The sequence below is a fragment of the Cupressus sempervirens genome, unplaced genomic scaffold (assembly GCF_028749045.1).
Source record: "Cupressus sempervirens isolate cs-2001-9-10 unplaced genomic scaffold, ASM2874904v1 CseChr00s100002_03, whole genome shotgun sequence".
Taxonomy (NCBI): Eukaryota; Viridiplantae; Streptophyta; class Pinopsida; order Cupressales; family Cupressaceae; genus Cupressus; species Cupressus sempervirens.
The window spans coordinates 336,312-349,917 of NW_028322207.1; positions in this window are offsets into that span (position 1 = coordinate 336,312).

A 13,606-nucleotide genomic window follows, 5' to 3' on the forward strand; every position below is an offset into this window, starting at 1 on the left:
CTGGAAACTAAACCAACACTATAAGCAATATCAAGTCTAGTAAGAGTTAAATAATTTAAACTTCCTACCAATTGCCTATACAAAGTTTCATCAACAAAAGGAGTATTCATAGCAACCACTAATTTAGTTCCTAATTCACATGGAATTGAAACATGGTTAGAATCATTCATCTTGAATTTTTCTAAAAGGTCATGAGCATACTTTCTTTTAGAAAGAAAGATACCCTTAGGAGTTTGCCAAATTTGCATCCCTAAGAAGTATTGTAAAATATCTAAATCAGGCATCTGAAATTTTTGTTTAAGTTGAAACTTAATCTCAAAAATCAAAGCATTTGAACTAGAAGTGAGAATTAGATCATCCACATAAACAATAACAATGATAATATCATCTTCAATATAATATATAAGTTAGGATCATTCTTAATTCTATAAAAGCCTTGAGAAATAAAGAATGAATTAATTTTAGAATACCATTCTCTAGGTGATTGTTTGAGACCATAAATAGATTTTTTCAATTTTTAAACCAGATTTTCACTACCTTTCTTAACAAAACTAGGAGGTTGAGCCATATAGATTTCTTCATGTAAATCACCATTTAAGAAGGCACTTTTAACATCCATTTGATGAATGGGCCAATTCATTTTAGATGCTAAGGCAAGAACTAATTTGATAGTAGGCATTTTAGAAATAGGTACAAAAGTTTCATTATAATCTAATCCTTCAATTCATGAAAAACCTCTAGCAACTAATCTAGCCTTAAATTTACTAATTTCATTATTAGCATTCAAATTTGTTTTGTATAACCATTTACATGAAACTATATTCTTGCCATGAGGTAAATTGACTAAGTCCCAAGTTTGATTAGCAATTAGAGAGTCATATTCATCTTTCATGGCTTTTTGCCAATGAGGTTGAGAGTTAGCTTGATCAAAAGACTTAGGATTATTATAATTCATAATAGTATTCATCAAAGCATAATTATAATAATTAATCCTTCTAGCTTTAATTCCACTGAATCTAGTAATATAGTCATCACTTTCATTAATTAAGCTTTGAGCCCATTTAGGTTTACATTTAGTTGTAATGGAATCATCACTAGAGGAAGAACCATTATCAATAAAAGCATCATTAGTAGCTACTTGAATATCATTACTAGTAGAAGCAGAAATAATAGGTGGACCTTGAGTTGTAGGGATAAGAGGAGGAGTAGGGTTAAGAGGAGGTTGGTCCTCCACTAGCACAATTTTAGTGCCACTGTAGAACAGTCATGTACACCATTTTCTACAATGCAAAAATCTCTAGCAACTTGAACTTTGTTAGTAGTAGAATCATAAACATGATAACCCTTAGTGTTTTCATCATAACCAACAAAAACATAAGGAGAAGACCTAGCATCTAATTTATGTTGTTTCTGTTTAGAAGTATAAACATAAGCAATAGATCCAAAAATTTGCAAGTGATGTAAATCAGGTTTCCTACTAGACCAAGCCTCTTCTAGAGTAATATCCTTGAGAGCTTTGGTAGGAGTCCTATTAAGAAGATAAGTTGTACAAAACATGGCTTTAGCCCAAAATTTATAATGCAAATTCTTAGCATGTAACATGCATCTAGCCATTTCAACAATGGTTTGATGCTTTCTTTCTGCCACACCATTTTCTCTGGTGTATAAGGAATAGTAAGCTCATGTTTAATTCCACATGATTTCAAATAAGAGTGAAAAGCATTATTCACATATTCCTTTCCATTATTATTTTTGATAATTTAAGTTTAAAACTAGATTGCCTTTCAACATATAACTAAAATTCAATGAATATATCAAGAACTTGATCCTTTCTATGCAAAAAATAGATCCAAGTTTGTCTAGTAAAATCATCAACAAAGGTAAGTGCATACCGAGAACCTTGGATGGAGTTATTCTCCATGGGCCCCAAAGGGTCACTATGCACAAGGTATAACTTATGAGTTGCCTGCCATGATTTACCACTTGGAAAGGGCTCCCTATGCATCTTACCACTCATAAAACTAGTACAAGCAATCTTAGAAGGAATAATGTGAGGCAAGCGATCAACCATATTTCTTTTTTGCATTAAAGTAATATAATCTGAATTTAAATGGCCAAGTCTTTCATACCATATATTGAAATCAATGGAAGTATGTAAATAATATCGTGAACTAGCAAATTCATGGAATTTAAATAATTTTCATTATCCATTTTAGCATGAGAAATCACTTGTTTAGTTTGAGGATCTATCACATAACACATATCTTTATAGAATTCAACTTTATAGTCCTGACATAACTTTGAAATAGAAAGCAAATTAGTTTTTAGATCAGGAACATACAGTACATCACATAGTTTACCATTAGGAATAGTTACATCACCTAAAACTACAACTTTACAAGTCTGATTATTAGCTAATTGAATAGGAATGTTAATAATATCAGGTTGTAGAGAATCAAAAATTTCCTTATGAGAAGTTACATGTTGTGATACACCATTATCAACAATCCACTCTAAAGGTCTACAAACATTATAGCTACAAGTATAAGCATGACGAGAATTAGAACCATTAGAGTTACCTTTTTTATGATTTGATTTTTGATTATGGTTACTGTTGTTCATAGGTTTTTTACCATTTTTCTTTTTAAAATAGTTATTGACAACATGACCATCTTTGCCACAATAAGAACAATGAGGTTTGGAATTTGAATGATTCCTTTGATTATTATTATTACGATTGTTATTATGATGATTGTTATGGTTATTGTTGTTATTTTTATGTTTGACATTAGATTTATTATTGGAATTATTAGAATTATTATTATAGTGTTTGTTAATATTATGATGATTATTATTATTTGAACGAAAGTTATTACTATTTGAATTATAAGACATAAATGCATGTTCAGTTGATTTAAGAGTACCAAATTAAATTATCTTAGCTTCTTCTTGTCTTAATAAATTTTGAAAAATAACATAAGTTAACTGAGCAGTTGATGTAGGAATAGCAAGCTGTGCATGAATATTAGTTATAAACTGTTGAAATTGCTTAGGAAGACACCTTTTAAGAATAATATGAATTAAGCAAATGTCATCTGACTAAACACCTAAACCAATAAGATGACTTTTAATAGAATCAAATTTTAACAAAAATTCATCCATGGTCTTAAAATATGTATACCTGAGATCTTCAAGTTGATCTTGCAACTGTATTTTGCAGGATTCATCTACACTATCATACTGTGTTTGCAAAATTGTCTAGGCTTCATGAGCTTTGGAACGATTTGAAATTAAAGAATATAAATATAGAATGATGGAAATACCAATTAAACCTAAAGCTTCTTCATTTTTAAGTTTCCAAGTATCTTTTTCATCTTGGGTAGCTGCTGAACCAGGTTCAACAGAAGGATCAGTGGCTATCTCGAACAGGTGTTTGAAACAAAAAATGAACAAAATATGTGTTTTGCAAGAGTGATAATTAGAGCTATTACATTTTATTTCTAGAATTTAGGTTGACATCTTTATGGAAAAGAAATGTCCCCTTTATAGAAATATGAGTTAAAAGTTAACTAGAATTTTAAAAAATGTGCTAATGGAACTATGAATATTTTCTTTAAAAAAAGATACAACCCTGCAAATAAACGTTAGCACAATGATTAATCTAAAACAAAAAGGAATCATGCAGAGATGTTTTAGAATAATTAATAAGGAATAAAGCAGAGGCATTTAGAATAATTAAATGGTTATTGCCTTAAGAAAAAATGAATGATGAAATGATTATTGCATTAAAAAGGAATCTAACTAGCTATAATAATGATTCCTAATGATGTAAAATGATTGAATTTTTTATAAGGAATCAAATTTTGAAGTTATAAATTGATTTTATAACTTTGTAATAAGACCACTTAATGAATTAAAATATTGAATGATAAACCAAACGTTGAAAAACTTATGATTCTTCTAAATAATCAATAATATATATAAATTTTTTAATTAAAAAACTTTATTAGTAAAACCAAAAGTTAAAAAAAAAAACTCAAACAAAGAAAAGTTAATGAATTAAACCTTGCTTAAGTGAAAGAGACAAGAAAAACTTTAAACTTTAGAATAAAAAAAATGTTAAAAGAAATGATTGAATGTAAAGGAATTGCATGCAAAAAAAATGTTGAAAAAAAATGAAGGAAGCTGAATTTATACATTGGTCTTAGGTATTTGTTGCAGGTGGCACAACCAATGCTATGGGAGTTAACGAAGCCAGTCAAATTTTTGGATAGAAATCAGTCAGATAACCCACACACAAATTCTTCATAGTGATAAATAAATGGTTTAGCAGGGAAGTTCTTGCACCACTATTAAGCATTTCAAATCAAAAAAATAGAAAGGGTTTCAAATCATTCACGTCTGGGAGCCATGTAGTCAATAGAAAGTGTCAGGAAATTCAAAGAGAAGACAAAAAACTTAAATAAACAAATAGAGTTGCCAATAAGATATGTATAGGGCAAAAAAGAACAAAAAACTCAAATAAATAAGGTCTTCCTTTACTAGATCTAGTGCATACCATCATAGCATCCAAAAATCTCTAGCTTGAGACATGTGATAAAATGCAAGTATAGAACAAGAAGATAGGTTTGACTTCTGGTAGGCACAAAACAAGAAAGAATGCTTGACTATTATACAACAAAAGCTCTCAAGGGCTCTTTTGTTGTGCCCACGATTATTTTGGATTTGAGTTTGATTAGTGATAGAATGCAAGGATTAAGGCAAAATAACTGGTCTAGGGTTTGGGTTCATTCGAATAGATACAAATAGATGCAAGGGTAGGAAGAAAAAAAATGAAAAAGAAATTCAATTTGAAGATTATGCAGAGACAATGAATTTGCTAAAAAAAATTATGTGATATAGAAAGCCGATTTGGGAAAAGGAAAATAATAGGAATAAACAATGAAAGATTCTAAAAAAAAAATCAAGAAAGTGTTGGAAAATGAAGATGGGGTAACTGAGAGGGGAGGGGTGAATCAGTTACCACAAAAACAAATTCAACAGTCCCAAAGATGCCTTAAACTTAGTTGCTATTGCTACTCAGTAAACACATAAATTACTGCTTAAAACTTGATAGATGTTTAGTTAATTTATTAAGCATTTACTGAAATAAGCGACCATGCAAAAAAAAGTAATCATGAACACAGTAGACACCAGATTTACGTGGAAACCCAATATGGGAAAAACCACTAGCAACTAGTCACCAATTTTCACTCTTCTGAAGTGAGCCCTGTTAGGAGCCAACCCTGTTAAAGGTTACAAAACACACTGTTAGGTGTGACCCTGTTAGAGGATTTAATCACCCTATTAGGAGTGGCCTTGTAAGAGGTCTTTAGAACAATTCAAATGAATTGCCACCCTGTTAAAGGATTTATGGAATGGCTATTAAACCAACTCTGGTAGGAGATTTTGGAATCACTGTTACAATGGTTAGAAAGCAACAATGAATGATCTGAAAATACATGCAACTTATCTTGCTGAATACAGATCTCAGTTTAGCTCCACAAGATCCTTACTGATTAAATATATCTTTGCAGCTCCAAGATTTCCCTCTGCTCAACTCTGCTTAGGCACACGGAAGTCTCTTCTTTGCACTTCCTTGCACTATCTGTATATATTCTCTATTCCACTTTTCCGCATCTTGAGCACCTCTTTATATACTATACATAATACTAGGTTGGCCCAAACAACTTGACAAAACATATTCCAAAGTCAGCTTGAACTAACAATCAAAACAAAATTCTTCACTGGCCGACTCTGCTCAAAAAAAAAACAAAACTGCTTCCTGTGTTAACCGACAGAACTCTGTAAAAACTATAGTTACCGGGGAATTCAGTAAACCTGCCACTTCCTTTGGAAACCGACTAGACTCGGTAAAAGCTATCTTCGATTACCGAGTGAGCTCGGTGAAAACTAAGCTTTCCTTAGCTTACCGTGCGAACTCGGTTAACACTAACCGTTCGCTACAAAATCCTTTGATACCCGAGTGATCTCGGTAAGAACTAAACTTTCTTTAGCTTACCGTGCGAACTTGGTTAACACTAACTCACCGTGTGACATACAGGAACGCTCGATATACACTACAAAAGGCTTTACTGACCGATTGAGCTCGGTAGACTCTGTAAACTATTTTCCTGACCGACAGAACTTGGTAGACTCTGTCTGATAACTGATATGGCATTTGTGTAACATCAAAGACAATAAAAAATTACTTAATTGTATCCAACAGAAAGGATGCTAAATGATCTTGGAAAGAAAATCAAAAGATAAGATCCAGATTTGGAAAGAATGAGATATTAAAAAAATTAAAATCTCATAGATAAAAAAGTATATTTTAAATTTAAAAATAAAAAGGTTTTAACTAATCTATTGAATGTAGGATAAAAATAATAATAATAACACTTAGGATTATTTAAGTATTCCCTATAATAATAATATTAGGGAATTTTTTAAAAAATAAATTAAATGATGATAATTAATCTACAAAATTGCACAAATTAAATGCTATTGAAATAAGTGATGATAAATATTTAAAATTAAAATTAAAAAATGTACAATTTATAATAAATGAGTGCTATATAATATGAATGATAAATGCTCCTTGTTTTGGTGGCATGCCTTCCAAAACAAGAGGGAAAAAAAATTGAAATATTTGATAGGAAAAACCCTTTGGCGGGAAGCCTTCCAAAGAGATTTAGTAAAAAAATGATAAAAGATGATAAAATAAAACTTGCACACACAAGATGTTAGGATGAGCTAAAAATCACAAAACAAACTTCTTCTCTCAATAACATCTCCAAATAAGGTGTGCTCCAATGAATGGAAACCTTCAACACAAAAACTTAAAATGAGGATTAGTAACCAAGCTCTGATACCATGTAAGAAATGATAAGATAGAGAAAGGAAAGAAAACAATCCAAGTAAGTTAAGTGTGAAACAATGTTACCATGAGATAAGCAAAATCCAAGAGCATACACTAAGATAGTTCAACAATGGAGGCAAGGATTTATAAGGGGAAAGCAAAGAATACCCCTTGTGAATATTATGAATGAAGGAAAATGACTAGAAGAGAGAGAGAGAGAGTGGTGGAGCAAAATAGCTCAATACAATAACACCAAAATGATGTGTAAAGAAGAAAGAGAGAGGAGCATCTCTTTTAAAGAGATGAGAAAGGAGTTGCATGTGCTCACATGTGTAACTCCCATTTCTATGAATGCCACATTCATAATAGGTGTGTGCAAAGTGTCACAATCCTCTTAAGGTGGATAAACTAAATTCCTTAATAAAGGAATTATAAAAATGAGCTGTCCTCACATGTGGACTAAAGGACAAGTAAATGAAATGTCCTCTACATGTGTACAATAGGACAAACTACATTTAGGAATCCTTGGAATATCCCAATTAAATACATCCAAGGGAAGATTAATATTTCTAACAATGTTAGATTACCAATTATTTTTTATTACTAATACAATTCTGAAGGTGATTAGTAAAAAAAGGGGAAAGGGGAACAATAACTTGCAAGAATGAATAGATTTAATTATATAGACCTTGAATGGAAAGATTTGGTCATCCTAGTGAAATATAACATCATTTCTTCTCTATGCAAGGAGACACACTTGTTTCCTTGCATAGGTTTCACCTATTTCAATTGTCTCACCTATACCTTCAAAAAAAATGAAAACTTATAGACCTAGGTAAAATTCATTTACTTGGGTATCCATTTTTCATTTCATATAGCTAATACTATCCATATCAATTAATAATGCCTAAAGTTGTAAAAAGTACAACATAACATTAATTTCCATCTAGCAAGTTAAGTTTGATTGTGATGAAATTCTTCAATCAAGGGACTACTATTCCTTTGACTTTTCACTCCTAGGTGGGTCATACAAATGTTGGAGAAGTTGCTATAAGCTTTCTTTGATGTAAGGAAGAAGCACTGACATATTCCTAAGGTATATTAAAGTACAACTTTCATTCTTGCAAAAGATTAAGGGGATACATGAAATACTGAAATAAGAGTGTATGGGGTAATTCTTGTAAGAAATTGAATGTTAAGAGTAATGAATGGAATTTATTGGAGAATTTTCACATATACTTAAAATCTTCAAAACTTCAAATATGTTTAGTAAGTTGAGGGAGGATTTGGAAATTGAAATCTACATAGTAATGCAAGGTGTTTTCCTTTAGCTATATGTACAATTGCAAATATTAACTCCTCAAAAAAGGGTAAAAAGCCATCCTTATTGCCTCTATACAAGAGTGTGATGCTTAGGATCTCAAATTAAGGCTTATATAGATGTTTCAATCCTTATATAGACTTGAACTCTTGTAAATTTGCATGGTCTAGCTACAACACCATCCTAGAAGCCATCACATCAATGGTGGATGCCCTACAACTAAGCTGCTAGCCTTTTGCAAATACTATTTCTAAATATTCTAGATTCCCACTATTAAATCATTCATTAGGAGTTCATTTATAGGTACTGTGTGTAAAATCTAGATACAAAAACTTAAAGATACATACTTGGTCACTAGGTTTTGAATTAGTCAAGTGATCTAAGTATGGCCAATCTAAAAACTTAACCATGTTAGGCCAAACTATGATATCTAATGAAGAAGTTTTCAGTGCATAATTTCAAAAACATATTTATAAATCATCCATTTTGCAACAAATAGTACAGTTTTGGATACACGAATGGTCACTGTCTTTTGAGTTAATCAAGTGAACATAAATATGGCCAATCTGAAATAAAATAATTGTGTTATGAAAAACTATGATATCAATAAATAAGTTTTCAGTGCATAGTTTTATAGGATAACTTATAAATCATTCCATTTTTAACAAATAGTCTATGGAGACGGAACATGACCTTATATGCATGCTTTCTTATTTTCTTTTGTGTATTTATATGTATGCGTGCACAAGTTTTTCAATAATTATTTCCTACTCTAATTTTCTACGATTTCAGATCTTCATGTGTCTGTAATGTTATGCATTTCAAAAAAGGGGAGGTTTTTTAAAACTTTAATAGCTAAAGTAAAGAAACTATGAATATTCAATAACAATTTCTTTTCCAACATACAAATTTAACTTGGACAAGCAACTATGTTCTGTTACAAAGCTTGATATAATGAATATGATTCAAGACCTTGAAATAATCTCAAGCAATTTGTGCCAACTTGCCTTTGATTTCAATCTTTACATTTAAATCAAGACAACTACCACATTCTAGTCATTGATTTAATGATCAATTATTGTTGGATGTTCTTGAATCAGATGTTTTATAGTAATGGTAGTAATATGCAAGATAATAGAACCCTTTATTACTTTTGAATCATATTTTCCAAGCTATGCTATGCATTTTCTTTTAAGCATTGCATTGTTTTGGAAGGGCTCTTATTGATTCCTTTTTGTTCTTGAAGCTAATAAATAGCTGATCATTGGGAGAGATTGATCAATGAACTAATGTATGACAAGGAATGATTGCATCAAGCATGGCTTCCATTTTAGTTAAGAAGAAACCATTTTCCATCAATTTTCCTTTCATGCCTTTATTTTTTATTGTATTTCAAGTTGACTTAGGTGCCTTTGCTATTTATGTTTGCATTTCTTGTATGGTTTGCAGGTTGATCGAGTTACCATTGAAGATGTTTTCAAAGTTTTAATTTCCATTGTAGAATTTTGATAGGTTTTGAGTTGACATTATAGACAATTGAAAGGTTTTGAGTTACCATCACTAAGTGGTAGAAATCTACAACTTTTCTTACCACATAATATATTTGCCAAGGGTTTCATCAAATCAATAAGTAATTTTTTTTCAAAGCATGTATTTGGTAAGCGTTTCATCAAAATGATATTATGCCATTTATAATTGTTTTTCTTGTTAATAATTGCAAAAAATCCAACTAAGTGTAATTTATTAAGCCTCTATCATATCATTATCCACTCACTGCAAAGATTTTTAAGTTACGCATTGTTGAATGTATGCATTGTTGGATGCTCTTCTATTGGTAGTAATATAGTCATGACTTCAAATACTGACTCCTCTCCTCTCTCCATACACCTTAACATCTCATTCTCTAACCTTCTACAATTTTTATTGGCCAACTAACAAATCTAGCCCTTCCCAATATTCCAAATTCAAAAGTTCCACTAGGGGCCTAAAAGGGGCTCATTCCTAGTAGCCTTGTTTTTTCCAAATTTAAACTAAACTTCACAAAATTCCACACAACTACCAAAAATATTTATAGAATTTCTTAGTAAGTGTAAAACCATATCTAAATATCTAATATTGGTTTAAGATCACAAGTTTTCATCTTTTTCCTACCAAGCCCTAATTCCTAGGCCTTTTGGGCTTAAAAATGTTGTTTTCCCTTAAAGTATCTTTCCCATGAAACCCATGAAGAAAATTCTTCCACAAACATCATTGGCATGGTATTTCCATTCCTTCCACTAAAGACTTTTCCTTCACTAGTCCTACAACACCTTATATGTTGTGATTCTTAGCAATTAGCATGTTAAACTTATAGTCACAATTATAAAATTTAGTGTTGCATCTCCATCTAATGAAAAATCCCAATATCCTCACCCTACATACTATCTCCACCTTCTAATACAACTATCCACTAGGTATCAATAAGTTTGGGTTGCGAGAATGAAAGAAAACAAAAAATTACTTCTAAACCCTCAATCCAGACTTAGGGTAAACAAGTATAACATAGAGGAGGTTGACGATGCTATTTATGGATGGATAAAAGCTCTTAGTCCAAGAATAAAATTTAGTAAAAAAGACCTATGTTACAAACTAAATCATGTAGAAGGAAAGGGTTGAATTTGAATGTGAGCACCAATCCATCAAAACATATGAATATAAGGTTTACAATTTTTGGACAAGTATGAATAAACTAGGACTTTAATGAGAACAATTCAACTCTTGATGACACCAAATTTTTATTTCAAAACCTTATGTGTAGATATAAACATTAAGTACAACATGTCTAATTTTTTTTGCAGATATACACATTAGTTACACCAAAATTTTCTTTCAAAACCATGTGTGTAGATATAAACACTAAGTACAACATGTCCAATTTTAATTTTTCTTTCAAAACCATATGTGCAAATATAAACATTAAGTACAACATGTCCATTTTTTTTGCAGATAATATATATATTAGTTAGATCAAATTTTTCTTTCAAAACCATATGTGTAGATATAAACATTAAGTACAACATGTCCAATTTATTTGCAGATATATTTTCCTATGAATAAAGACCACACCTTACAATATGAACCCAGAACAAAATAACGAGACAATGGCTACATTGTGGTCTCAATTCTAAAGAAAAGATGATAAATGTAATTGTCCTTGTAAAAAGTGTAAGGGCTTAAAGAATCAAAGAATTCTAATCACAATAGCCTAGAGCCATTGTAGGTAAAATGGTCATGTTGAAGGGGACAATGATTTTTGTCCATTGTTGAATGTGAATTTCCTACTAGAGGAGCATGGAGGTGTAAATATCCAAGCTAAGGATAACACTCCCATGTAACAAGATGACAATGTTCTAGAGAAAATTATTGAAGAAGATGGTATTGGAGAAGGTGATGAAGAGGCTCACAATGATGGTACTAGTGCATTTGATAATGATGATGAAGATGGTCTTGGTATACCTTTACTTGAGAAGGCACACAAGCCCCTATACGAAGGCTCCCAAACAACTCTTCTCTCACCTATAGTGTTGCTGGTGAACTTAAAATTTATGAATGGTTTATCCAATGTAGAAATGTCACGTATGCTAAGGTATGCCATTTTTGTCATCTTCAATGTTAGCATACAATTAATATTCATTATATTAATAATGCATATTTGTTGTTGTAGGTTGATAGGTGTGTTTTTGTTACCATCATCAAACATTCTACCTCATTTTTACTAAGAATTATCTACCATTATGAATTAGATTGGAATGAAGTACTAGACAATACATTCATGTCCCAATGATCACATTCTATATCATAAACAACATGAATTTGCAATAGAATGCCCTAATTATCATATTAGTAGACATTGATAAGATCAAATTAAAAAAAAGGTGCCTCACAAGGTTCTTTGGTACATTTCCATTATTCCACATCTTCAACGATTATTTAGGTGCACTAGCTTGACACTATTTATGGATTACCATGCACACAATAGAAGTCAAGATGACATTATGCAAATGCCTACAGATGGTCCTGCATTTAAAGAGATACAAGAAACATGGTCACACCTTAAAGAATAACCTCATAATTTGAAGCTTTCATTGGTAGTGGACAGTGTCAATCCATTTAGAGATATGAGATTTGTTTACTCAATGTGGCCTATTTTTGTTATTAACAATAACATTCCTCCTTAGATCCATAAAGACGGAGCACATAATGTTATGAATGATTGTGCCAAGTATTTTTTCATTTAATAGTTATCTAAATTAATTTATAAATAGTGCATGAAAATGGTCATAATTATTATGTAAATGTTTATGTTCATTCAATTACTAGGTAAGTACCAAGTTAAAGATATGAACATGGATATTGAGCCCCTAATTGACAAGTTGTTGAACTTATGGAATGGCATCACTATGCCTGACATCTCTAGAGCAATAGGACATCAACAATTTCAATTCCATGTAATGCTTTTATGGACATTACATGATGCCCCTGGGCTAACTCATTTTTGTGGTATGTTATATTGTTAAGATCACATATTTTTGGTCTATTATAGTGCTTACATGTTACTGTTATATGCTTAAGTTACACATGATAATTGTATGTGATCCAATTGTACATGATCTTTTAGGTCTTAAGAAAAAAGAAAAATTCACATGTCCAATTTGTGGTCTGAAGATGAAATCTTGTCATTCAAGAAGTTTAGGAAAGAAAGTGTTTGATGAGTTTAGAAACTTTATCCACAATAATAATAAGTATCAAATTATTGAAAAACATCTTTTTAATAGGAAAGAAGTGACATCATCAAGGCCACAAAGAATGACACCTCATCTCTAGAAGCTGGAATATGATTGACTAAATCATTGAAGTAATGTCTAGTTTGTCTTTCAAAGTTTAAAATTTATATTTTGATATTTTTTTATATTTAGTAATGATGTAATTGATGCTTGTGAAGGTTATCAAGACATCAATGACCAAATTCCTAGAGGAATGAAAAGTTTTCCTACTCAATTTAGTAGGTTACCATACTACAAGGATCTCCCAATCATGCATTTGTTTGATGTTATGTATATTGAAAAGAATGTAATAGAGAGACTATAAAAAATATTGGATGGAAGGTGTGATAGAGAAAAAAAATTGCTAAAATTTGTACTAACATTCATGAATCTGATTATGAACTAAAAGATTTTATTGAATCAAATAGCAATGGAGACTGCATAAATACAAGTGCCCTTCCTTGGTTATTAACAAAGCAACAAAGTGATGCATTAAAATAAGTCATAAAAAAAAATTCTCACAGGATTTGTTGCAAATATAAGCACTCTTCTATCAAAGAAAGGTGATTTTGGGCCAAGGTT